This window comes from Acomys russatus, chromosome 12 (genome assembly GCF_903995435.1).
Source record: "Acomys russatus chromosome 12, mAcoRus1.1, whole genome shotgun sequence".
NCBI classification, from domain to species: domain Eukaryota; kingdom Metazoa; phylum Chordata; class Mammalia; order Rodentia; family Muridae; genus Acomys; species Acomys russatus.
The window spans coordinates 40,854,844-40,878,569 of record NC_067148.1 but is presented as its reverse complement, the minus strand read 5'-3'; the positions used below and the strand labels follow the sequence as shown (position 1 = coordinate 40,878,569).

Genomic DNA, 23,726 nt, shown 5'->3' with positions numbered 1-23,726 from the left:
GAATATTTATTTCACTGTTTCAACTGCTTAAATCTCAACAGAGATTTTTGTGAAAGGAAAAGGCTGAAATACAAATCCCTTTCTTTTCCACTTTATATTTATTTATTTATTTTTAGACGCTGCATTTCCTGTGGGGAGTAGAAGTCTGCAGAGATCCTCTGCATCCTGGCCATTTTGTAATTCTCAGGAATCTCCCATATTTCTAACAGTGTAGTGGGAATGTTAGGGAAAACCCATCACTTACAACTCCTTCCAGAATGATCATTACAATATGGAATGAACAATGTACTACGCATTAAAATTTTGACATGCCAGCAGTCTGTGTGGCGGCTAAGTTTAAGGTGGCCATGGAGGCCCTTCTTCCTCAGGAAGGGACAGACACAGTTAACCTCCTTACCAAAGCCACTGTCCAAGGGCCTCTCCCGCCCACTGCAAGGGGGGAGGGTCCTCGATGTCTGCAGGCCTCAGGGGGTTTATGATGGGGGCTTCCTGCCTGGCTGAACAGAGCGCCTGATCCTATAGACTTTGTGGGTCCCTCCTGCTCATTTTCTTCCTCCTGGCACAAAGGGTATCCTTATTGTCCCTTTAATTACTGATTGGGCACTCTGCTGGGCTCTGCCCCCTGTCCTCAGGGACTTTTGTGTGTGTGTGTTCCTGGGTGGGTGCACATGTGTCCACATCTGCCTTTTTGATTCATTTGATTGAGGGCAAGGCACTGGGTGCGATCTCTGAGGAGGCAGTCCTTGTTTTTGGATGGTTTATTGCACCTTTTAATAACACCTGTCCAGAGGCTGAAGAGTTGGCTCAGCTGTTAAGAACACTGGCTGTTCTTGCAGAGGACCTGGGCTCATTTCCCAGCACCTACAATAGGTGCTCACAACCATCCATAATTCCAGTTCCAGGGACATAATGCTTTCTTCTGACCTCTGTGGACACCACACATGCATGTACTGCACATGTATACATGCACATAACATGTAAATACACACCTTAAAACAAAAAACAAAACAACACTTGTCCATTAGCTTATGCTCTCATAAACAAAAAAACAAACAAACAAAAAATCAAGCTTTGTGTCCAATTTCTTTAAAGTCTTAAACATTAATTATTAAGAAAAGAAAAAAGAAAAAGAGCCTAAGAATGCAGCCTAATGGGCGAATGTTTTCTCGTCTAGCATGCACAGGATCCTGAGTTCAAACCTCAGCATGGCAATTACAAACAAAAAAATCAACAAAACAACAACAAAAAAAGGAAACCTCATTATTACAAGAACAGAAATTTAGCTGTGCACGGTGGCGCACGCCTGTAATCCCAGCACTTGGGAGGCAGAGACAGGCAGATCTCTATGAATTCGAGGCCAGCATGGTCTACAAAGTGAGTCCAGGACAGCCAGGTATACACAGAGCAACCCTGTTTCAAGTCTCCCTCAAAAGAAAGAATATACACATAAATATATATTATGTGAATATAAACACACACATATATATGTATGGACAGTGATACGGTTCGTTGGATAAAGGCGTTTATCACTAAGCCTGACCTGAGTTTAACTCCTGAGACCTATAAGGTGGAAGAGGGGAACTGACTTCTGCATGTCATAGCATACGTGTACCTCCATAACAAATACATGCAACGAAAAGTTTAAAAAGAATATTCATATAAGATCTGCCCAAATTTGGGGTGCTGATCCATCCTTGAGTCTAGGGGTGTACTGCATTCTGTGGAATGCTGATGAAGACTCTTTAGCCACTAGAAAGGAAGTAGAGGTGTTGATGGCTTGTAGGATAAAGATCTTTTCCATTTAAAGCCCATGTATGGAGGGGACCATGTACAGCATTTCTACGTCAGTTCTGATAGGTTCAGAGGGGGAAAAAAAATCGCTTCCTTATGGCAAAAGGAAAACAATCATTTCTTCTTTCCTTTGGAGCATTGTCAATTTGATAAGACCTCAAGGAAGATGGCACCTCAGTATTAGACACTGGCCTGGAACTGGCTACACTGCTCAGATCACCACAGGCTCATATGAAAATTCTAAGACCAAAGCTGAGATGAGCCATGTAGCTACCTCTTCGGCAAGCTCACTCAACCATCGATGGAAGCCTCTTTAAGTAGGTGAGTTTCATAAGCCAGTTGCTACTGTGGGTGGGCTGTCTGCTCCTTATTGGCTTTTAGAGCCACACCTTCCTCTCCAGAGTGACAGAGGAGTGGCCCTGTCTCCCTGTGACCCAGTGGGCAGCAGACGCTTGGCAGGACCTGGTCGTCAGCTCCCACCACATGCCTAATTAATGACCCTGCTGGTCGCAGCTGGAAGAGTCGAGCTGGGGGTGATTAATTAAATTAGCTGGCAGAGGAAATTACAGTGGAAAAGCCAAAGTTTGATTGCTCCATAATTAACCGCAGTGCAAATAATATCTGCATCTATAACTTCCAGCGATGAGATCAGAAGCCAGTTGAATCTGGCGCTGATTGAAGCCGTAAATATCCTGTGGTGAGAAATGATAGGTTTGTTCTAGAGGGAAAACTCACAGAAATGGACTGCTAGCAAATGGGATCAGGGCGGAAGGGCATCGGAGGAAGCCGCAGGGAGGAAGCTCCACCTTTCATACTGCCTTTGGCCAACATTAAAACAAGTCTTTTCATATTTCCTTTGGATTGGTGGCGAGGCGGGCCAGTCTACACGTCCCAGCTTCATGCTTCCAATCTGACTTCCTGTGTGTGGAACCGACGCTGGGGGTCCCATCCCCACCTTCATTCCAGGGCTTAAAACCCAATTCTAAAATAATTTCATAGGCTAATAGAAGAGAATACTTTTATCTCCCGGAGAGGAAGAGAAGGCTCCCTTTGGGCCACCAAATGCACGCGCTGTGCCTGCTCTTTCTGGGCGGTGGCATTTCGTCTTTGCAGCGATTTCATGTCCGAAATATGGTTTCGTTAGCAATAGGAGTCTACTTAAAAGAAAAAAAAGGATATGTTTTATATAGATAATTGCCTTGGGGTAGGGGTGGGTAGGGGGCTCGCAGAACTTTCAGCAGGCTAAAGCTTTACTTTTCTGAACGCCCATGTATTTGCACTGGTGAGTCATTTCAAGGCTGCAGAAGTAGCCGTAACAAGGAGGCTCTCAAAGTGACGATGGGTGGCTCTGGGCCACAAGGTTTGATTTCTGCCGGCCACTGCACAAGAATGACTGCTCCAGGCAAACACCATGGTCACTACAATAGAATGTTGTTTCCATGACTCACAGTGTCAGACATATATGTCTGCCTGTCTCACCTGAGCTATACAACCAGCAGTGAACAGGAGCGCAAATCTCTCTGACCCTCATGAAAGCAGAGGCTCTGAGTATTAATAGGATATCAGGAAAGAGTCCAGCATCCTCATGCCAGCTTAGACACGTGTGTGTGTGTGTGTGTGTGTGTGTGTGTGTGTGTGTGTGTTTGTGTTTGATGACATTGCCTAAGCCCATAGAAAACTCATGGCACAGGCCAGTGTCTAGAGGAGACAGAACAACATGGTAGGCACAGAAATGTCTACATTACAATTTTCAGAACCTGTGAATATGCGAAGGGATATGGCCACATAACTGGAGATGTGATGGCGTCAAGGTCCTGAGGTGGTTTACTTAGGAATATTTAGGTGGTCCATATAATCACAGGACAACCATGTGACAGGTGGGCAAGAGGATCAAGCCAGGGTCCAAAGTACACATGCACCTCTAGAGACAGAGCAGGTGGGAACAGTGTGGTTTCCAAAGATGCTACACTGAATGCAGGTAGGCCAGCTCACTGTGGACGTCTAATCTCTAGGACTGTGCCAGAGAAGCAATGTCCATTCTGTTATGAGAGAAGGATTGAGAAGGCAAAACCTGGGAAGTATCTGTGATGTAGCAAGGGCTGATCTTGGTGGCATCCACTGGGATCAACCCCGGGCAGCATCAGGCCGGCTTGCTCTCTGTGAAGCCCCCACCCCCCCGGACGCAGCCCTCCATACCTCCCAGGCTTCAAGCCCAAGATAGCACTGTGTCGACTAGAGACTGCTTCTGGGAGAGGAAGCCTGACCCTGGTCCTTATTTGCAGTGAGAGGCTGAGCTCTGGGCAGTCTTTAGTCTTCTGTGTTTTCATGTCTTTCCAGCATGGACTGTGTTCTTAACAGCCTTTCTGTACATGCGTACAGGGGGGTGAATACACACAGTGGGGCAGCCTTGGAAGTCCACAGCTTCCACAGCTGTGAGCATTATATAAACTCAGTCGCTAAAGTGCTGACTTTGCAAGAATGAGGACTTGAGTTCAAGCCCCAGAATGCACGGAAAGAAAACTGGAGTGTGTTGGCCAGTGCTTTAATCCCAGTGCTGGAAAGGCAGAGATAGGCAGACTCCCAGGGCCTCCTTGGTCAGGCGATGTGGAAGGTTCCAGGCCAGTGAGAGACCCTGGGACTGGTATTTGAGGGTGTCCTTTGGTTGGCATCTGTATCTGCACACTCATGCACGCCTTTAATAAGGCCCACACACATAATAAAAACCCAGGTCCCTAGCCCAGGTTCCTCTCCTACCACTGGCCTAGGGGTCTCCTCAACAAGGGGGACAGGGACTGACCTAATGGCTGATACTCCGGCCACTGCTTGTGCCTGACACACTTTCCCTTCATTATCCAGAAAGGTCATGAGCCAACCAGCCAACATTGCCAGCCGGGTACAATTTCAGACCCTTTATGTTTCTCCCTCCCTTCCAGACACACTTTGACTATCAGACTACACCAACAGTGAAATGCACACAGACTGAGCTGGGTTAGGGTCCCCCCTTCCTCTCTTTGTACAGCTGCCTCCCTGTTGAGGACACTAGGTAATTGTCACAGCTCCCTCTGTTCCAGCGAAGCCTGTCACCTCTATCCTGCCACACTGCAGTACTCGCATGGAGCAGCCCATTAAGTATTTTTCTCCCTGTGTGTGCCTCTTTCCCTTCCCTGGCCCTGCAAAGTGTAGGGGGTGTCACACATGGGGCTGAGGGTGAGGCTGGCAGGAATCAGGCTACCGTTCCCAGCTTGTGTCACTGGCTGAGGACAGGATTGTGGTCTTACTGCACAGGTCTTTCTACTGTAGTGAAGGGCAGGCCTGGGAATGAGAAAGGTAAGCAAGGCGGGGGTGGGGAAGAGGGGGTGGGTTGTGATCACCTGTCTACCAAGAGTCCCCAAAGGGAAAGGGGCCAGCAAGCCCAAGTCACAGGAGCCAGGTAGGGACCAAACTTGAGTGGCAGCCACATGGTATGAAGGGCATTACCTGCTCAGGAGTGTGTGTGTGTGTGTGTGTGTGTGTGTGTGTGTGTGTGTGTGTGTGTGTGTGTGTGTGTGTGTGTTTGGTTGTCACAGGTGTCTAGGGAGAGCTCAATTCAAACTGTTTGACGTGAGAGGTGGATGATTACAACCCCCTCCCCCACAGGTGCTATATGCCACTCAAGTAGTGTCAGAATCGGAACCCAGAGCCTCGGACACACCGGGCAAGTGCTCCACACAGAACTACAGCACCAGCTCTAAACGCAATTCTTCAGAACTCATTCACAGTGAAAGGACACAGATGATCTCAGTAGCTCGGGGAAACAAAAAACCACCCCCCAAAAGCAAAAACAACAACAAAAGAGATTATTTTGTTCTGCACCTGTACGTGCGTGCACGGTGCCTGGGGAGGTCACATGCCCTGGAACTAGACACTTACAGGTGGTTGTGTGCCACCACACGAGTACTGGGAACTGATCGTGGGTCCTCTGAGAGAGCAATAAGCACTCTTACCGCTGAGTCTCTTTATGTAAAGTGACTCAGAACTCACTAGGTAGCCCTAGGATGGCCTTGAGCTTGAGACCTTCAAGCCTCAGCTTCTCCACTGCAGTAGGTTATATATCCCCAGGCTAAACTCTCACAATTGTTTTAAAAGTGTTTTGGTTTTTTTTTTTTTTTTTTAAAGAGAAATCTGCATAGGAAGATTATATAGTATAGGGAATCTGGGGCAGAGTCATCCACATGTAATGTTGCCCTCATGGGTCACAAGTGGCCCTTTGGAAGGGTCTTTTTGTGAAATGCTGCAGAGGCTGGTGTGCTCAGCAGTGGGGTTTCTCCTTAGCACTCCAGAAGATGCACATACCCTAAAGAATTCTCTTTCACCTTATTCCCCTCTCAATTTCTAGATGCATCTATTACCACTGGCTGGAACTAAAATTCACAGGGATGTATTTTGGTTTTAGGAATCCTGGCTTGGGCTGGACATCCTGGTTTATGTGCCGACATGGTCAAGATGGCTTCAGGAGTTGGTGATCTGCCTTCCGAGTTGTTTCTAGACTCTTGCTCTCAGTGAGAGGTCCACACTCTACGGAGGACCCCTGCTGGCAAGGATGGCAAAGGCTAGGAGCAGAGCTGCTTGTAGCTCCAGGCCTGGGCTCACAGGCTCCTCAGTGTACTTCTCTAGAGACCAACATCAGATCCCAAGCTACTTGTTTGAGCACAGGTTTGAGACCTAGAATAAATGATGCTGGCCCTGACGGTGAGCATGTGTGCATGTGCATGTGTGCGTGCATGCGTGTGCAGATATGAAGGTGGATCTGGCAGGAAAAGGGAGGCTTCTTACAGGAGGTCATGCCTTGTAGTCCACCAAAGACTTGCCACTTACCCTCGGATGTTTTCAGGGCTGAAGAGGCCTGGCAGCCCGGTGTTTACCCAGGAGGCTTTGAAACCCTAGGAAACCAGGGCTGAGGCCAGATGGCCTGTCCACTGCGGCTGTTATGGCCACTGAGGGGAAGGGAGTGGGCCCTTTTGTGCTCCCCCCTTTGTGTTGCCTTTTTGTTTTGCCCTTTCTTTGGCTTTCTCACTAAACTGGGAGCCCCCTGGAGTGGGGGCTGGTGGCGCTGAGTCTTTCTTCCCTAACAGCTTTATTGAGGTATAATTTACATGCCAGAGAATTCACCTGTTTTAGATATACAATACGAAGGTTTTTTTTTTTTTTTTTTTTTTCATTAAGTCCACAGGGCTGTGCAAGTATCTCCAGAGTCTGGTTCCTGCCTATTCCCGTCATTCCAGAGGATTCCGCACTACTTGGCAGCTGGTCCTCTGTGTTGTCCGCACAGATCTGCCTTCTCTGGCTATTCCACGTGGTGAAAATCTCACAGTGCATGAGCCTTCTGTGTCCTGTTCCACCACAAAGCTCAGCCTTAATATTCAGTGCATATAGGGTGAGTAGAGGAAAAAGAGAATTGGAAATAAAAACCCACCTTCATGTGCTGTGTCAAAGGGGAGTCTGTGGCCTCTGTTATTTCTGTGAATGATCTGTGAGAATGCCACACTTCTATTTAGGTTTGGTGTTGGTCAGAAACACCTGCAATGCTGGGTGCTAGGTTTTAGGTGGACCGCTATTTAGTAAAGAGCAAATGAACTTTGTTTTCCCCCTCTGTTCAAATAAGTTGTTGAACTTAAACTTAGGAAAATTCAGAGCCCGTGGTAGGCCAGATAAAGACTGAGCATTAACTTTCAGGAGTTGTAACACACTCCCACCTCTGCTTTCTGTTGGGTGGCTGAGGCAGTCTTCCCGGTGCAGAGATGCTGTTGGGGTACTCTGATGGATGGGGAGCCCTCATATCTTTGATCTGTATTTAGCCTAAATCATACCAAAGAAACCCCTGCATCTTCTGGAACTGATCCTGCAGGTGTATGGCTGTGTGAGTGAGGGGAAAGGAGAGGGCACTACAGCTTGCCCACACTTCAAGGGGCTCCTGGTTTTCTTGAACAATGCAGAGAACCCAAAACATGTCACTGAGGTGCCTATCTGTGAAGTGGCGCCCTCGGGTGGCTGGGATGCACAATGCGAGTCTGGAAAGGTCATTAGAACTCTCTAATGGAGGAAGCCACTGGACATTTATGAGGAGTCTGCGACTACAAAGAGCCATCTGGAAGCCAGAAGTTCTGGGCTGTGTTCCCGGGAAGCCATCTCCATCATCCTCTGCCTTTTCAGAAGTGGCTCCAACTCCTCTCGAAGAGACTATGCTTTTTGGAACACATGTGCTTTGGAATAAGGGGCCCTGGTGACCAAGCCAGGCCTGAGACGTTCATGTACACAGCTGCAAGGCTGCCTCACAGAGCTGTGTTTGGATAACAGGGTTGGGGGCACCAAGCTGGTAGCTGCAGGAGGCAGGCAGCATGGTACACAAGGTTCTACTGCTCATACAGGCCTGGTCCAGGTAGCTACATTGACACAGAAGGTTTCAGGATAGACTTTGACACTGATCATGTCCACAAGGTAAGGGACAAACATGACATATTTAAAGAGCAAAGAGTAGGTCTGGAGAAAAATACAGGGCTTGGAGCAACAGGACTCAGTGTTAGAAAGTCATTCAAGGCATAAGAGGCTGCTGCAGTTTGGATGTGGACTGGTGGTCCCTAAAGGTTCATGTGCTGCCAACTTGGATCCCACTTGAGAGTTTGTAGGACCTCAAAGATCTGACCTACACAGGCACAGGCCTTTTGGATGAACTTATGTCTCTTTCTTTCTGGACTGGACTAGCTATGGCCAGACTGGGCTGTTATGAAGGGAGTCAGTACAAGCCTTCCGTATTCTAATCATGTACTCCAATTACATAGCTGTATTGCCAGTTGGCTGGCTGGGCAAGTGGTACTGCCATGATACACAGTTCAGGTCCATGATGCCTAAATGCTAGCATCTACTGGACACCCGAAGTGCGGCTAGTCTCACGTAAGATACATGGTGTGAGCAGACTCAGTAAAAAAGAAGAATTTCAACAGCTCACCAACACTTCAGATTATTTATTTAGTGTTGTGTACCATGGCATGTGTGTAGAAATCAGAGGACAACTTTATAGAGTCAGTTCTTTCCCTTTATCACGTGAGTCCTGGGGATAGAACTTGGGTCATCAGACTTGGCAGCAAGCACCTTCACTGGCTGAGCCATCTCGCCAGCCCTGCTAATACTTTTTCTATAGTGATTAAAATGCTGGGATTATCACTGTTATTTGACTTTCCAAATATGAATACTAGAGAAGTGACAAGTGAAGCAGGGGAGAAAATGCCAGGGCTGGGGACTTGGTGTTAGAGAGCTGGCTAACACACAGGAGACCCAGGCATGCAGCATAGAGAGAGTAATGACAAAACAAAACAAACACTTCTGAACAAGGAAATGACAGACCCACCCGATATCTGTTTTTAAGGAAGCTTAGGGGCTGGAGAGATGGCTCAGAGGTTTAGAGCACTGGCTGCTCTTCCAAAGGTCATGAGTTCAATTCCCAGCAACCACATGGTGGCTCACAACCATCTATAATATGATCTGATGCCCTCTTCTGGCCTGCAGGAGTGCATGCAGGCAGAGCACTGTATACAAAATAAATAAATCTTAAAAAAAAAAAAAAAAAAGGCAGCTTAGGCCTCTCCTCCTGGAGATGGCCATCGTTTGAAGGACAAGCAACTCGTGTAAGGGCTACTCTTACCAATGGTGCCCAGATCAGCACACACCTGCCCAACAGAGACCCCAAGAGCACATATCCTTCCCACCGCCATTTGGCGTTGTGAAAACGGTCTCCTCAATTAAGCTCCTCCAGACAAAAAGGTGAGGGGTTCTTGGGATTCAATTCTGGGTTGTAGTTCATTATTAGAGGGAAATCAAAGGAAGAACTTAGATGTGGTGGTGTCAGGACACAGCCCAGTATCCAGTCAAGAGCAGAGAGGACGTGCACACACCTGCCCGGCTCCTGCCTAGGGAACGTGTTGCCCACAGTGGGCCGAGTCTTCCTATTTTTTTTTTTTTTTTTTCTGAGACAGGGTCTCACTATGTAGCCTTAGCTGTCCTGGACCTGCTTTGTAGACCAGGCTGGCCTCGAACTCACAGAGATCCACTTGCCTCTGCCTCACAAGTGCTGGGATTAAAGGCTTGTGCCACCGCCGCCGAGCACTTGAGTGATTCTTTGATCTTCTAGAAAGAATGCTGGGGACAAGACCACTGATGGCCATGCATGCGTGCGTGCGTGCGTGTGTTATGAGCTGCCTCTAAGCCTGACTGGGACTCATGAACCCTCCCTTCCCCCTTGGGATTTCTAGATAGTCACTGCCTGTCCAGAACTCAATAGCATTCTCTGGCTTCACTGAAAACACCACAACACACTGTGTCTGATTTTTCCCAAGAGTTAAAGATGTGGCATAGTTTTTTTTCTTTGCTCTATTGAGATGTAACTCACACAAATCTGCCATTCCACCATGTGGCATTACCCAGGAGTCTGAGTGTCTCAGTCATGTGACTATACAGAACATTTGCATCATTCGTCCTTTCCCTATGAGCAGTCACTGTTTTCCTCACGCATCCACTATGTGCTACCTTCCCAACCTTTGGCAACCACTTGTCTTTATGAACTTGCCGATTCTGACTTCAAGGTAACCAGAATCACACATGGATCTTCTTTTGGGTTTAAGGTCAATGACTCAGTTACATCCCAGTGTGAATCGAGATGCTATCTGCATCTCCTGCTGAATAACAGGATGCCCAGATAGGCCACACTGAGTTTATCTGCTCTACAGTTACTGGCACGCTGATTTGTTCTTACTTCTTAGCTGACAAGAAACATGTTGCTATGAACATTCACATACGGGTTACAGTGTGAACCTGCATTTTCTTTTTTTAAAAACATTTAATTTCATGTGTATTAAGTGTTTTTGCCTGCATGTATGTTTGTGCACCACTTGTGTGTCTAGAGCCCAAGGAGGCCCCAAGAGACCACAAGATCCTCTGGATCTGGAGTTATAGAGCATTGTGAGCCACCATGTCAGTGCTGGGTACCAATCTGGGGTCCTCTGCAAAAGCAGCTAGTGCTGTTGGCTGCTAAGCATCTCTCCAGCCACTGCGCATGTACCTCTGCTTCTCTGGACTATATACCTGGAGGTGGAATGCTAGGTCAGCCTGACTCCTAAGCAACTCATGGGGTCATAGCTGCTCTCGCCTGTGTAAAAGCCTTCAGAATCAGGCTGTGATGGTTTGGATGTGGCCCACACTCCATCTTATTCAGAGAGACAGGTGAAGAAGGTCATCTGAAAGCTGCCCCTGCCCCTTTATCCTCCCTCTACCTAAGATTTCACCTATGGGGGCAGACCCTCTTACAGAGAGTTAGCAGGTCTGAGGAGGCCAGGGCTTAAGGCCATACAGTTTTGTTTTGTTTTTGTATTTTGAGCCAGGGTTTTACTGTGTAGCCTTGGCTGTCTTGGACTCGCTTTGTAGACCAGGCTGGCCTTGAACTCAGTGATCTGCCTGCCTCTGCCTCCTGAGAGCTGGGATTAAAGGTGTGCGCCACCACACCTGGCTATGGCTATACAGTTCTTAAGAACAGAGCAGGACTCAAGTCCTAGTGAGATACCTCTTCCAGCCTCAGTGTTCGTAGCATTGGCTCCAGATAGAGCACAGACAAGTGTGCCCTGGGGTGCTACCTACCTGCTCACATTTGGTGAGAGGAATAGGCACGCCACTCATGTTGGAGACATCCCCTGTCCATTCAAGGCTTTAATCTCACAGGGATCTTATACATATAGTTCCAATTAACAATTTAGAGTACATTCCAATTGATAAGATGCTTTTGACTATGAATACTGTGGCCATCTGTCTGTTACTGTTTCCAGTTGCACTGTATGTAATGGCTAAAATGTCATATTGTATATGCTACAGGATTAACAAAGAGAAATAATACATGTGTCATACTCCCAAAAATGTATAACTAAGTAACAGCAAGTATGAAAATATACTATTTCTTTATATAGCAACTATGTATCAAATATACAATTATGTATCACGGTGTACATATATACTACACTTTGATATGACTTATATTTTATAGAGCATGGCATATGCAATATTTTACATTAAATTATATATATCAGGCTTGGTAAGATAGTTCAGTGGGCAATGGAACTTGCTACTAAGCTTGAACACCTGAATTTGATCCCTAGGGCTCACATGGTGGAAGAAGAGGACTCTCAAAATTGTTCTCTGATCCCCACAGCACATGTGTGCTGTGACATGTTCCCACAATCCTTGCTAAATGAATAAGTTAAAAAATTTAAAATAAAATATTGATACCTATTTTGGATTTTTGCTTTACTTAAAGTTTAAACTCGTAAATGCTGTTACAGGAGTCTTTCTGCACATGTCTCTCACTGTTCTGGGTAAGTGTTAAGGAAGCCTCTCTGGGTCAGAAGCCACGTCACTGCAAAGGCAGTGGAATGTGTTGCCAAGCTCTTTCCAGGAAGGGTCTTCCAGTTTTTAACTTTTGCCATCAGTGTTGGGAAAGGCAGAAGGGAATGTGGGCACATTTCTGAGAAAGCCTGGCTTCTCTAGGGATTACTGGATTTTTTATTTTTTATTTTTTTAAGGAAATGAGAACATGCTTGTCCACTGGATGTTTCACACGGGCCCACAGCTAATTATCTCATGGCAGTAAGAATCTTTCCTTGTTACAGGAACAAATGACTCGTCCTGCTCTTGCCCAGTGAGGTGGTACAGGACCTGTGGGTGACTTAGAAAGTCCACAACAGTACTCCCTTGGGGGAACAGCCATTGATCTAGGGCTTTCTTGAGTTACACACGAAACCACTTGCTGTAGCTGGGTCTCTCCTCCAGTGAATCCAATAGGCTGGCTGAGAGGCCATGCTTCTATGCAGAACAGGGAAGCAGGCCCGCTTTCATTATCTCAGGTACAAGCAACCCTTGGCTTCACCCAGAGCATATACAGTTTCACATTATTCACTGAGAAAGTTATTAATCTGTCCCAAAGGGACTGGCTCAATATTAGTTGTTAATGAAGACAGTGATAAAGTGTTCCAGTCACTTGATGTAGGAAATTGTAGGAAATGTGACATGGCTGCATAACTTTTTTTTTTTTTTTTTTTTTAAAGTTTGCTGTTTATTTGTTTAAAGTGTATGGGTGTTCTGTCTGCAGTTGTGTTTGTGCATCACAGATATGCAGTGCCTGGATGCCAGAAGAGGGAGTTGGATCCATTGTGACACGAGTTATAGGTGGTTGTACGCTGTTACTTGGGTGCTGGGAATCGAACCCAAGTCCCCAGGAAGAGCAGTGTTCTTAACAGTCCTAGTCCCAGTCTTTTCCTTGTGACTTTTGGATTCAGCCAGAGAAGTGTTCCGTGTGTGTGTGTGTGTGTGTGTGTGTGTGTGTGTGTGTGTGTGTGTGTATGAGAGATAGAGTGAGAGAGAGTGATTTAACTCACTTTGGATGGCCATTTTGAAACTACAAGAGGGAGCACACCTCTGGCTGGTTTGGGTTTGGGGCTACAAATACTTTACAAAGTAACAATCTCTCAGCTACTAGGCAAGTACCTACCGTGATCCTCTGGATGTTACAGGATGTATGACTACTCTTACCTTCATTTAGCATTATTTTGAAAGGTGTACCTTAGCAATCTAGAGCGAATACACACTTGTCCTCCTCAATTCACGCAGTTCCACATCTGCCTGGGAAGGTCACAAAGTTGCTACATGGCAAAACTATCCGAAGGGCAAAGTTTTTTTTTTTTTTTTTAATTGTTGTTTTTTTGTTTTTCGAGACAGGGTTTCTCTGTGTAGCCTTGGCTGTCCTGGAGTCACTTTGTAGACCAGGCTGGCCTTGAACTCACAGCAAACTGCCTGACTCTGCTTCCCGAGTGCTGGGACTAAAGGTGTGCGCCACTACGCCCAGCTTGAAGGACAAGTTTTAACGAGAAATGTCTCCCATTGTCTTGGATATTTGAACACTTGGTCTCCAGTGTTTCCCAGTTGGTGGTTTGTTTTAGGTGATGTAGTCTCATAAGAGGAAGTGTGTCACTGGGGGAGGCGGGGTGGGGTTTGAGGTTAAAAGCCTTGTGTCACTTTCAGTTCACTCTTCACTTTTGTGATTAAATATGTGAACTTCCTGTTCCCGCCACTGTGCCTGCTGCTATGCTTCTCCGCCATGATGGACTCACCCCTTCTGCAGCCATAAGCGCCAAGAAATTCTTTCTTTTATATGTTGCATCTGGGCATGGTGTTTTATCACAGCTATAGGAAAGTAAGTAACAGAGTCAACCATCTGCTAGAGAGCAGGTTCTGGAAGGCTCCACAGTGTAGGCTTCTTCCATGGCCCTCAATAAGGCTACCACTGCCACTGGGAACAAAGCTACTGCTTACTGCTTAGAACCACCCTGGGCCTCAGCGGTCTCTGCTCACCAACGCTGGAGGTCCGAGAAAGCACAGCACATGACTTGTAATTCTAGACGCATGAAGCCTGTGCTTGGGCTCTCTGAGGATCCTCTGGAGACAAATCCACAAGATAAGTTAGGCCTGGCCCAACTCATGGGTTAGGCTACAGGCAACTCATCTTCTCTTAGGTATCACCTTCTGATTTTCAACAGATACCAGCAATTTCAGTAAGAGAGCACAGAATTCAGGGCGTGGTGGCACATGCCTGTAACCCCGGCACTCAGGGAGGCAGAGGCATGCGGATGTCTTGAGAGTTTGAGGCCAGCCTGGTCTACAAATGGAGTCCAGGACAACCAAGGCTACAAAGAAAAAGCCTGTCTCAAAAGAATTAAAAAGACAACACAGAGCAGTGTGCAAACACTGTGGCTGCCCTCGGGAGACTTCAGGCGAGCTGATGGATGAGGGCAATCACTGCTTCCATCAGCAGGGGTCACCAGCATTCGGCTGGAAGGCTCCCGGTGCTTCAGGACCACCAGCTCTCTAAGCCTGGATGACATGGACTCCTGCTCGCGCTGTCTTCCGGACTCCAGAATAACTTCGTTATTGTTTTTGGAGATCAAATTATTTGCTCAGTTTTACAGACTCTTACATTTCTAGATCAATTACATTTCTCTATCGGCTTGTCCATTTTTTTTTTTTTCTGGTGAAAAGGTAAAAGGCAGCTATGATTTTGGGAAGGACATGTTGAATTTATACATCCATTTGGGAGAGCTGCTGTCCGAACAATATTAATGTTCCAAACCAAAATCCCGCACCCTGACAGCCAGCACTCCTTTGATCTCTTACAATCATGCTTTGTAGTTCTCTGTGCACAGGTTCAGTTTGCTTTCATGTTTCTTTTTATGTTACTTGTAAATGGAATTGTTTCTTTAATTTCATTATGGTTAGTTACTGCTGGTTTTAGCAATACAACTGAGTTTTGTACAATGATCTCCTGTCCTTCAATCTTGCTGAGGCTGTTTGTTACTTGTTAGTGTCTTCCTACTCCTCAGGGTTTTCAACATAGACACTGCAACATCCGCAGGTAGATGTTTTACTTTTTCTCTCCTCATCTGGACATATCTGTTCCCCTTCCCCAGATTCCCTGACTTAAACTTCAAATGCAATGTTGAAAAGAAGTGGAGACATTTTTGTTTTGTTCCTAAGCTTAGGTACACGTTGGCAGCGCCTTACCACTTAAGTATGAGGGGACCTGTTGGTTTTTCATAGACGTTCTTCATAAGATTCAGGAATTTCCATTTTACTCTCTTTTGTAAAGGTTGTTGCTGGGTGTTTGTATCACAAAAAGGTACTGGTTTTGTCTGAAATATTTTCTACATTCCTCACACTGCGATTACTGTAGTGTATTATATACAAACCTGTGTGTGCTTGTGTATGTATGGATTTGTGTGTGTTGAACCAACCTTGCACTCCTGGGACAAATGCCACTTGAACATAGTATGTGCACCCTCTTCTAGGGGGCCACAGGGTGCTATGTGGCTGTAACTAGGATGATATTCAGGACATGCCAGGACAGACTGAAATATTGCAAAGAAGGACAGATGGCCTGGTCTCAGGAAGTACAGAGTGTTGTCCGGAGGCCTGACCTCACCTCAGACAGAAAGTCTATGGGCAGGGCTATCGATATTATGATCATGGAAACAAACGCTTCTTGAACACATGCTGTGTTAGAATCACCTGCAAGGTTAAAGTACACCCCTGCCCTTTACTCCTGGGAGGCCGGTTGAATAGGCTCGGGGTGGGTCTTGAGGATGTGTGTTTTTAGACGGTGCTGGTGCTGATGCTGATGCCACAGAGCAAAACAAACACACTCTGTGCACTCAGGGGAGAGAACATAGGCCATCTGTCCCTCTTACTAGCAGCAGGCAGGATCCAGGAACAAAGCCTAGTACACTCTCTAGATAAGAAGGGGCCTAGAAAGTTTCATAAATATTATTTTCTTTTAGCATTAACTCCACATGACTAAGTGCGTAGGTATAATCACTAGTTTCTTTTTACAAAGGATCAAACACCCTTGCTTTGAAGACTAGACTCACAGAAGATGCTGAACTACAAGTCTTGGGGTGAGCTCTGTATGTCATCATATAGATGCAGTGACAGGTGAAGCACAGCCTACACACTTTTTGCAACTGGAGTTGGGTCAGGGACACAAGCAGAGTGAAGCCAGGTCAGGAGCAGGGCGGAGCCATGCGAAAAGCTTGGCCAACCCCGGTGTTAGCCGATCAGCTGTTCAGAGTTCTCAGGACCATTTTCTGCAGGAGTGCTTAAGATCAGCACCAGCTGCACAGAATGGAGACTTCTGATTCCTGAGCAGAGTACAGGCTTGCCACGTGGAAACAACAGGAAACCAATACCTCACTGTCCTTTCTTCCTTCACTGTGTGAGGCTTCCAGATAGAGTTTATTAGTGGGAAGACACGGTGAACATATCACCACATGCAAAGAGCTTTCACTGACGCACACACCCAGACACAGAATGGCTAAGGACAGAGAAACTGAGTGCAAGCTGGGCTGGGGCTGGGCATGGCTACTGTGGTGTGACCCTCACAGCTTCTCTAGCTGCTGTGCGGATGCCCTCTTTCTAGTGCTGCAAAGCCAAGAGGGAACAGGGACAGAAGGACTAAGGATGCTGTTGGGAATCAGAGTCCGGCTCAAGTGGACAGTGTGATCCCAGGCAGGGAACACTGGGATCCCCACACCTGCCTCATCCTCATTTGCAAGCCGCAGACAATCCCTCCGTGCTCAGGAAAAGCAAGCAGGAGACTGGGGACACCAGGTATGCTCACCCTCCGCCCCTGTCAAGATGGGAGAAGGGCGTTTCCCATGTGGAACCACAAAACTGCACCGAAAGACACGACCCTTTGGAGGACGTCACAAGAATCTGAAGAAAGCATTTGTTGGCTCATGGTACGTAATTCAAGCCTAAAACAGTTAGTCTTCCTGTCTCCTTCTTTCACAAGCTCTCCCAAGTGGACAGAGGCTCAACTGGCCAAGGTGCCTGAGAGACATCCTCTGGGCAGGACTGGAAATCTGAACATGCGCAAGCTCATCAACTGTCTCCATGGATACATTCCAGGGAGACAATAACGCAGGTTTCCAACCCAAGACTGCTCTGGCGGGGAGGCTGGCTTCCAGCTCACACTAGCTTCCCACAGCCAGCAGATAAATAGGAAGGCTCCTGGGTAGTGGGTAGCATGGGAAACCCTGCACACCGCCTCGTCCAAAGGCGAATGTGAGTACAGGCACCCTTTGCAAATGGAGACCCTTTATGGTTAAGCTTAGCAAGATTCTTCTTCAAGCCACCCTTCCCATGATAAGAAAGAATCAGTCTCTTCAGGGCTGAGCACAAATTCCCACCCAAGCTCCCCGGTCTCGGCTTGTGTAAGGAAGTGCTGTTTCTTGTCACTGTAATCTATAGGTATTATTTTTAAAGCAGTGTTAATGTACTCCTCATCTGTACATTTTCCTAATTGGCTTAATATTTATAGTAGGATATTTGGGATCTGGGCCCAGTGCTCTGGTAAACTCAAGCGTATTTAGCAATGTGATAATGAGGCCCATCCAGTCAGCAAGGGCTGCCCCGTGAGTTATGGCGCTCTCAGATTCCAACTCGGCTGCTAGGAGAAGTTGCTAAATATCTTAAGGAAAAGCAGAGCTCCCCAAGCAGCTGTTGGGTTTGCAGAGCCGTGATTGTATAAACTTTATTGGCAGTAAATGTCACTCCTGCGAGTAGACAGCAAAGCCTTGGCTCTTCAGGAGTCTGCCGCTGCCGGGGCTTGTACTGGACACACAGGGGACAGGGAGGGTGGCCTTACTCTGTGGTTGGGGTTGGGGCATGGCCGCTGCCGACAGGCACGCTATGGTGACAGAAATTCACTTTGAGTTCCAATTAGTGGCACTGTCATTTTCGGGGGCTCCTGCCAATTAATTAAGGCTGTCAAACAGAAAAACCACAGCGTTCACATGGTAATTTATATTGGAAGAGACAAGCCTCAGGAGCACAGAGTCTCCCTCCACAAACAGATCTCTCCCCTCAGAGCGCTGGAATAAACACAGGAAGATAACTAAGATAAGAGACGTGTGCGTGTGCGTGTGCACGTGTGCGGAGGGGTCTGCGTAGGCAAAGAAGAAAGTTAAACTGCCCTTGTTATAACTGTTAACTCTGGTCGCCAGAGAAGAAGACAGGCTGATTAAAACTCCAAACGAGCCCCCAGCTCCCTGAACCCTCTGCGTCCAGGATGATAGAATCAGAGGAGTTTATTCATGCCATTAAGCCCCAGAGAACTTAATTGAAAGAGGAGCACAGCCCGGACCTTGACAAGCGGGAGGTCACAGTAATTGCTGCCGGACATATTTAACATTAAGATAATCAGGCCATTAATTACCCTTCGGATCATTAAATCAGCCAGTTGCAAAATGAAATTTCTGCCTCTATTACTCACTTGAGAGACCACAGGGGTGGCCTTTAATTTATCAGGGAGCTTGAGCTACAAAGGCTGAGGCTGGGGGAGGGCAGCTGGGGAGGGGACTCCCCCCCCCCCCACGCACGCTGTGTCGGTGGCCGCGCAGGCATCAATCCGCCATGCTTGGTGATCGTGGCAAATTAACTAGGTAAGATAACCTCCCCATGCAAAGGCAGAAGCTGGGGGTATATGTAAATAGATGAGGGCAGACAGGGGGCTCAGAGCGTGCGCACCACTTAGCAAGATAATAAAGGGAATCATCCTTGATTATCAGTGCTAATTTGGACACTGCCGGTAGCTTGTTATGCGTGTTCTGAGTAGCATTTAATTAATTCAATTGCTTGTTAATGAGGGAAGTGACATGTGGGAGCAGATGCCACCCAACTGCAGATGGACTCTGGTCAGCCCAGCAAAGGCCTTTTTTCTGTCTCCTACTTCTCCCCCTCCCCATCTTTTTTTTTTTTTTTTTTTTTAAGAAAGAGAATAGAGAAAGGTGTCCAGCATAGAGGAACACTTAAAAGACACAAAACATTGACCTCAGCAGGCCAAGAACTGTTGAAAAATAATCAGACGAGACAATCCTGGGGCCGCGTGGGCAGTCATGTCCCTGAGGCCACATTTAGAACAGCGCATCTTTATGCCAGAAATTTGAGCCCGAGATTACTATATTGTGATCTTATGATCAAACCTAACAAGACAAAGACACGGCCAAGTGGGGCTGCTTTTAATATCTCAGAGTCAGCTGCGGGGATCCAATTATTTTCAGTTTGGATACATTTCCCCTTTATCAATAACTCCGTGTGCATAAATAAGATGAAAGTGGCCCTGCAGAATCAAAGAGAAGTGGTACTCCCTTGCCGGGCAGACTGGGTGGGTCTGGAAGTGTGTGGCCACTCTTCTCCCACGCAGGTTTCTGATGGTGGCCCTGATCTTCCTACCCATGGCCGTGTTTCTTTGTAGGGAGTTTAGGCAGGGAGATGAAGTTACAAACAATGAACGAAGGGTGGGTGGGGAGGGCGCTCAAACCGGGAAGAGAGCTGTGTACCAAACCCGCCAATGTTCCCTTCCAAGTGGCATCAAAGTGTAGGTAATGGGTGATTTTGGCTGTGTTTAGAGTTTCTCTCACGAGCTGTTCCTGGAATTGAAAACACAGTTTGGCATTCCAACTACCTTTGATTTCCCAGCCCAGGACAGCAGGTGCCAAGCACCATGTAAATAGGCTCCCCGTGCTAAAATGTAAATAGCATGGTCCCTGTTGACCTTCCCAGGCCAAAGGACATCAGGGAGACAAAGACAGGAAGCCTAGCGGTTACAGCTAGGCTACCAAGGCCTGGCTTCCACCCAGAGGGCTCTGCCTTGCTCCGGTAGGAAACTACTTTCACCGAAGGCTGAGCCGGCACAGTGATGAAGGAAGGCAGGTCAGCATGCCGCGCACTAGTCCTAGAAAAGGCCATGAGGACAGGTGTCTCAAGGGTTTGCTGGAGCGGCTCGGCTGTGCTGTAGACTCCCAAGCCTCATGTGCGAGGAGCCAGGGAGTGTGGACGCAAACAAGTGTACCTGGGTGCCAGGCGACCATGTTGTGTGCTGCGCGTGGCATAAACAGTTACTTGGCTCATAATGCTGTTACCGTAACGGCTATTTTTCTTTCATTTCAAAGGGTCACCAATGATCCTGGCACTTCCTCCACCTATAGTTAACTAGCCTCTTCACATGGGGACCCAGACCCCTGAGTACCTGGTGGCTCCAGGCTCAGCTGTTCCAACTGTCCTCTACACAGCTTGACACACAAACACATCCACTGAGGGTCATAAGGCACCCCCATTCTTAGCCCGAACTCCAAATAATTCTGTCCCTCATTGCTGCCTCTCAGATCATCTCAATATGCCTGTGTACAATCAATATTTTAAGTGTGTGCTTAAATGGTATCAATAGCAGTGTGTGTGTGTGTGTGTGTGTGTGTGTGTGTGTGTGTGTGTGTGTGTGTGTGTAAGGTGTTCTGACTTTAGCCCAGATGTAGTTAATTGTTGCCACATTGATCTCCCCCTAACATGATCCTTTCTCCAAATCAAACCCCCATTACAGAGGGGTGGAAGGCATCTTCTCCCCTCCTGCGACAATAAATTTAATATCGAATCTACTAGAAAAAAATGGCAGCTGTTGCAGAATCCATCCAAAAAGATTTTTTTCCCCTTCCTGGGAGTAATTAAAAGACGCTTTCTTTGACTAATGATCCCCCTGTTTAGGAATGGGAAGTCAATACTGCTTCAGCTGTCGTCAGCTCCAATTGATCACAATGCTGCTCCAGTTTGAACGGCAGTTCTCAGGGTGGCTGAGGATCGCTGGAACCAATTATAGGCTATCCAGAGCTGCCCTAATAGGGATGTGGGGACAACAGGCAGAAGGCCAGCCAGCTGTGCCAGGCGCCTGTTCTCCCAACCTGCCTGTAGTCCTGGTTGATGCCAATGCTTGGCTGTTTCAGGAGACTGGCTGTTTCTTTGTAGAAAGACATGCTGTGTGCTCCTTCTCCACAGTGCTATGTGTATATGTCTGTGCACAAGAGTGTGTGCATGCATGTAAGCACGTCTACACACATGTCTGATTATGTTTTGTGTGTTAGGATGTGTATGTTGGACTGTGCATACATCTGTTAGGATATATGTATATCTGTGTGTATGTTGGACTATGTGTATATCTGTTAGGACATGTGTATGTATGTGTGCACGTGTGTGTGTGTGTGTGTACATGCACAGCACATTTTAAATTATAATCTACAGTCAGATGAACCTGGTAAATTATGTTGAAACAGACCCAAGCTCAGTGGGAAAACACCTGGGCCCTTGTTTCAAACAGTGACACTTTTTTTTTTTTTTTTTGCTTGAACTAACATCAACATTTCATTCTGTGATTAGCTTCTGGCCCCTTGATGCTTCTACTGACCAGCTCCAAGTCCTCAGGGAGAAGTTAGGCGGCCTGAGGATAGGTGGGGGATCTCGGACAGGCAAGACCTAGACTAGGTATAGACTCTCTTGGGGTAAATTCTATACTAACTCTAGCCGAGACTTCCAGACTTTGGTTTCTATTTGAGGCAAGGGTGGGAAGTGGGAAAGGTGGCAGGATCTCTCCTGTGCTATGTATGAGCTGTGGTACTTCCCCTCTATCATGGCGTCTCTAAGGCTGGTAACCTAGGTGGCCCTTGGCTCATTCTGTGTTGTTGGTCCTTTCCATCACCCTGATGCTGGTCTCAGTCCTCCTGGGAACAGATGGAATGTGGTCAAACACAAACAGAACACTATCCAAATCCTCCTAATACCAGCTCCTCCGGGCTCAAGAACTTCCCAGAGTAACACCCATTCTGTAGGAAGCACACCGCTGGATGCGCACACCGCAGGCAGAACCTTACTGCCTCACCTTAGGCTGTCCTTGTCCCCCACCCCATCTCCTGGAGATCAGCCAAGGCCGTGCACTTCCCAGAACCGATGTCCTCAGCTGTCCCCAAGAGGGTCCACTGTTACGATGCTCTTCCTTCACTCATCCTCTCTCTTCTCTGCTTCCCCGTCTCCATCCCTCTCTTTTTATGAGCGATTGGTGAATATTTATTGAATTTAACCAGCCGAAAACTTCCTGGGATAATTTCTACCAAAGGCACAAATAAGCCTCCAGCTCTCATTCTTGTCTGCAAGTTGAGAAATTCCAAAACTGCCTCTTGAGATGGCGGGCATGCCACCATGTCACATCAGTACAGCCTAGTGGGAGGGGTCCTGACTCGAAAGGGCTCTCCAGAACAATCCAGGGTGACCAAAGGTGAGAATTTCAACCGCAGTCACTCTAATTGTGAGGAGGAAGACCCCCTCTCCCCGCCTGTCTCTAAGCAGTAAGGGTGATAGGGTGATGTGCACAGTGCTGGGCAGAGCAGAAAGCCATTGTCCAGAGCTCAGGGCAGACAGTGGTCAGAACTCTTCACTGCCCACACAGTGGCCACTCACTGCTGGGTGCATGGAGACAATCACATATCAGTTTCTAATTGTCCTAAATCCTAAGAGAACAGCAAACCTTTCTAATTCACGGCATTAAATACATCCTGTAGTTACTTTTGAAACTAAATGGCCAGGTGCACAAAGTTAATTTTTTTTCTAACTCATTTCAATGTTTTTCTTCATGCATTAAACAGTTTAACTTCCAATCTTTTTCTTTTCTTTCATCTTCAGATTGATATTTAACCACACACTATGAAAAAAAATTAGGTACCACAAAGCAAATAGATGTTTTAGGATGGTTTGGGGTGAAGAGCCAATCTGGCTTCCATGTAAGTGTTAAATCACAAGAGAAAATAGTTTCTCAAAGGGTTGCATAGCTTTGATTTGTAAGAAACCCAGCCCTAACTGTGTTACACAGACTAACATACAAGGGGGAGCTGTCACAGCAAACCCATGGGGTTTCAGCCAGGATCCTTTATGTACCTTGCTGACCCTCCCTTCCTGTTCCCCTTCCCACTATGGCTAACACAAAGGGCAGAACCAAACGTACACCAGCCTCACTCCTGATGTGCACCAGAGGGGGCGCCACACAGTCATTTTGCAGGGTTGGTGAAATGAACTTAGCCAGCCAGTCTCAGGAGATCAATGGCCAGAAAACTGGACTTGCAGCTTAACCACCCAGTGGTTTATATTGGCTCGGACTCTGCGTCTCCTCACCAGCAAAACAAACCACATAAACTTCAGGTGCTGAGCAGGGCAAGCGTCTCTTCCTCCTGTTTTCCTGAGAAGTCACAGCAGAAGCTGATCTCAAGCCCCTGTACTGGGCAGTCAGGGGGACACAGAGCACCCACCTAAGTACTGTGGATGTCTTTGGTTAGACCAACCAGAGATGAGCTGACCCCTCTTGCCACTATCGGACAGGGCTTCTTTGAAAATGGGCTATTTCAGCCACCTCTTGGGGGAATTAAATATGTATGCATATTCTCAAAAATGGTTTATAATTGCTGCAAATGAAAAATGAGAAACTAAATGGCCTCAAAATAAAT

General features: G+C 47.0%; 1 protein-coding gene across 11 annotated transcripts in view; it reads right to left on the bottom strand.

Annotated features, from left to right (window-relative positions):
• The window catches only part of Agap1 (ArfGAP with GTPase domain, ankyrin repeat and PH domain 1), a 430,070-nt gene that overhangs the window by 22,357 nt on the left and 383,987 nt on the right, over positions 1–23,726 (bottom strand). The window lies entirely within an intron of this gene.